Here is a 4916-nt window from a genome sequence, read left to right as displayed (position 1 = left end):
ACACACACACACACACACACACACACACATATATATATATATATATATATATATATATATATATATATATATATATATAAGCTACAAAGACTGATAAGACATACTTTCAGACAGGTGAGTACTGCCAGACACACTGTTAGGCAGATGAGCTGTCTAAAAGGCCACTAAACCAGATTTCTAAAATTGGATAGGAGGAGACTCAACTGAAACAGCTGGAAGAGACTCAAAACCACCAAGGGTGAATGGAAAATAGTCTCTCCCAATTTGTAAGACAGTGCAAATTGTACTGTCCTCCAGGATTGCTGACCATTCATTCACCTATTATGGGTTGAACTTCTAAATGATACAGCTATCATTCAGTATTTTTTTCCTACATGTAACCCTCCATCCATACTCCCACAAGTATCCATCATAAAATCATTGGCTCACACAGATGGAATCCAGATATCTTTACTTTGGTCTATCATTGCCTCCCTATTTTGGGTGAGTAGCTATTCCTCCGTGAAATGAAGTATTTCATTTCTTCCAAGGATTAATTGAAGGGGCCTGCACACAGTGGAGCCTTCCCATACCATACCATACCCAAATACCTCTTTTCGTATGAAGTTTTTATTATTATTATTAAGCAGGAAAAAAAGTACAAGTGGCTGATTTTTGACCCAGGCAGAAAACAGCAGCAAATGTCATCTCAGGAGGAAATGAGGGGGAAATTATTTTAGAATTGACTAGGATGTTGTCTTAGTTAGGGTCTCTGTTGCGGTGAAGAGACAACATGACACAGCAACTCATATAGAGGAAAACATTTTTATTGGTGTTGCCTTACAGTTACTGTCAGGGATAGAAGCTTGGCAGCATGCAGACATACTGGAGAAGGAGATGAATGTTCTACATCTTGATCGGCAAGTATCAGGAAAACACTCTAGAATTTTACCTTGTCTATGATATAAATATATAATATCTTCAGTACTGGGATTTTTTTTCCTGACAAAAACTCAGATTTATTGAACAGAACAAACAGCCTTACATACAGAAATAGCTCAATTCTCAATGACTTTTTTATGGGATATTGTCTTTATTTTCATTTCAAATGTTATCCCCTTTCATGGTGTCCCCTCCCCCTTCACGGAAACCTCCTACCCCATCCTCCCTCCTTGTGCTTTTATGAGGGTGTTCCTCCACTCACCCATTCCCACCTCCCCACCCTCGATTCCCCTACTGGTTCATTTATTGAGTCTTCAGAGGAACAAGGACCTCTCCTTTCATTGATACCTGACAAGACCATCATCTGCTTCATATGCAGCTAGAGCAATGTGTACTCCTTGGATGATGTCTTAGTCCCTGGGAGCTCTGTGGGGTATGGTTGGTTGATATTGTTGGTGTGCCTCTGGGGTTGCAAACCCCTTCAACTCCTTCAGACTTTTCTCTAACTCCTCTACTGGGGACCCTTCACTCAGTCCAATTGGTGACTGCAAGCATCCACCTTTGTATTTGTAAGGCTCTGGAATGGCCCTTTCATGAGAGAGCTATATCAGGCTACTGTCAGCATGCACTTCTTTGAATCAGAATAGTGTCTAGGTTTGGTAACTGTATATGGGATGAATCCCTAGGTGGGAGAGTCTTTGAATGGCCTTTCTTTCATTCTCTGCTCTACACTTTTTCTCCCTATTTCCTCCAGGGAATATTTGTTTTCCTTTTAAGAAGGACCGAAAAACCCACACTTTGTTCTTCCTTCTTCTTGAGCTTCACGTGGTATGGGAATTGTATCTTGTGTATTTGGAGCTTTTGGCTAATATCCACTTATCATTGAGTACATACCATGTGTGTTTTTTTGTGTGTGTGTTTGGGTAACATCACTCAGGATGGTATTTTCTAGTTCCATCCATTTGCCTAAGGATTTCATGATATTCATCATTTTTGATAGCTGAGTAGTACTCCATTGTGTAAATGAACCACATTTTCTATATCCATTCCTCAGTTAAAAGACATCTGAGTTCTTTCAAGCTTCTGGCTACTATAAATGAGGCTTATGTGAACATAGTGGAGCATGTGTACCTATTACATGTTGGAGCATATTCTGGCTATATATCCAGGATTGGAATTGCTGGGTTCTCAGGTAGTACTATCTCCAATTTTCTGAGGAACTACCAAACTGATATCCAGAGTGTTGTATCAGTTTGCAATCCCACTAGCAATGGAGGAGGGTTTCTCTTTCTTGACATCTGCTCCATCATCTGCTGTCACCTGAGTTTTTGATTTTAGCCATTCTGACTGGTGTTAGGTGAAATCTCAAGGTTGTTTTGATTTGTATTTCATTGATGACTAAGGATATTGAACATTTCTTTGGGTGCTTCCCAACTACTCAATATTCCTCTGTTGAAAGTTCTTTGTTTAGTTCTTTTCTCCATTTTTCAGTATGGTTATTTGATTCTTGGGAGTCTACCTTCTTGAGTTCTTTGTATATATTGGATAGTAGCCCTCTATCAGATGTAGGATTGGTAAAGAGCCTTTCCCAATCTGTTGGTTGCTGTTTTGTCCTATTGACAGTGTCCTTTGCCATACAGAAGCTTTGCAATTTTATGAGGTCCCATTTGTTCATTCTTAGTCTTAGAGTATAAGCCATTGGTGTTCTGTTCAGGAAAATTTCCCCTGTGACCAAGTGTTCAAGGTACATACATAGATACGTGCATATGTATATACATGTATACATAAAGACTGATCTATCAATCAAAGAACATACATTGGCTAGACATATGCAGCAGACATGCAGGTGGTCTTTATGAAAGTCCCCCCCAAACTGAAACATGGATGTACTCTTACTCTGTTGCCTGATTATGGATTGTATCCCTCTAACTGGATAGTCTTGGTTAACCTCAGCGAAAGAGGTTGTACTTAGTCCTACAGTGACTTGAGGTGTCAGGGTGTGTTGATACCAGGGGCAACCTCATCTTCTTCTGGAATGAAGCATTAATTTATTTTTTATTTCAATTTGAACAATTTATTCGGTATGCATTAAACATTAAATCTAGTATTATTACTGTTATATAGTATCCTTGGGAGTGTAGCCATCTATTGGAACATGTCATATCTACAAGAAGTTAGAACTTTGAATAATACTAACTCTCCATCTCCCAGCAGCTATCATTTGTCAATATTTTCTCTTCTAAGGGTACAATTTTAATGACTCTTCTCTCCATACTTGGATTTTGTCTAGTTTGAGATTCTGTGGATTTTCTGTCAAAACTGCCATGAGTTCATATGTGCAACTAACTACTCTGTTCTATAAAAAATACTATTTCCTTGTAGTCAGTAATAACTTCTGGATATTATTTTATTTCCTTTTCACTTCCTCTATGATCCCTGAGCTTGGGGTGGGAATAATGTTTGATGCAATAACTTATTCTCTGTACTGCAATCTGTTATCAGTCTCTGTTAATCACCATTTAGTACACTATTAATAGTAACTGATGCAATTAGAGTGATTCAGTAATTACTATAAACAAAAATACATCACTAAGAGGTTGTTCAATATAATGTTCTATTAGCAGGTTAATAACAGTAGATTCTCCCAAAGGACTCATAAGATGCCTAGCCACAGGGCCCTTGTGTCTGATAGTTATTCCAGATATGGGTTCTGCCTTGTAGACAGAGGACATGTAATCCAAACAGAAAATTGTTGATTATTCTCATGTTATTTGTGCCATTATTACACAGTTGGCATGTGTTCATAGGTTGCTCATTATTGTAGCTGAGGTCTCAAAGTTGGAAAGTAATATAGTTACATTTCTTGTCTGATAAGATAGCTGTCGTGTTTATGCATTGTGAAGCTAGCTAGTTGTATTGAAACTTCCAAGTCAATAAAAATTTAAACACTCACATTATATGTCTCAAGTATATTATGGATAAGTAAGATTAAAGTGGTCATCATAAACAACCAATCTTCAGACTACATAAAATCCCCACCATAATCATAATATTAATCTTCATAGAAATTGAAAATGTAGTTATTAAACTTCATACATAAGCACAAAGACCAAGTATAGTCAAAGAATACTGAACAACAACAAAATGCTACTTAAAGTATAACCATCATAGATTTCAAGTTATACTGCAGACTTATGGTTATAAAGTCATTATGGTATTGTATGGAAATAGACTCATTGACCAATAGAAGATCATCGAGGAGCCACTTATAATATAAGCTCATATTTCTACAACCACTTGATGTTTGGCAAATATACAAAACACAGCATTTTAATTAAATGGTATCCATGTTCAAAGATAATAACTACATGCACTATATTGAAACTATGTACTTATCTGCTAACATTCACAACTCAACTGTAAATATATGTGGGGTCTCAGTATGTGACAAAATACCCTCAGTATGAGAGAATAGAAAACCAGTCATATACAAGAACGTATAGGCATACATTTGGAATAGTATTGTGGAAGCACAGAGATTAAAATTAAAAAATAAGGCCATGCCGGGTGTGGTGGCACACGCCTTTAATCCCAGCACTTGGGAGTCAGAGGCAGGAGGATTTCTGAGTTCGAGGCCAGCCTGGTCTACAAAGTGAGTTCTGGGACAGCCAGGGCTACACAGAGAAACCCTGTCTCGAAAAACCAAAAAATGAAAAGAAAAGAAAAGAAAAGAAAAGAAAAGAAAAGAAAAGAAAAGAAAAGAAAAGAAAAGAAAAATAAGGTCACATAAAATATTATAGTTTCTGTACAGAGAAGAGCACCAACTTTCAGGTGAAAAGTCAGCCTATAGAATGGAACAAAATCTTTACTAATATATGTGACAGAGGGTTAGTATCTAAACTATAAAACATACTCAAAAACACTAAGCATCAAGGAAGTTAATCATAATATAAAGGGGGCCATGAAACTAAGTATGGAGTTATCAAAAATGAAAT

This window comes from Mus pahari, chromosome 16 (assembly GCF_900095145.1).
Source record: "Mus pahari chromosome 16, PAHARI_EIJ_v1.1, whole genome shotgun sequence".
NCBI lineage: Eukaryota > Metazoa > Chordata > Mammalia > Rodentia > Muridae > Mus > Mus pahari.
Note: the sequence above shows the minus strand (reverse complement) of the source record.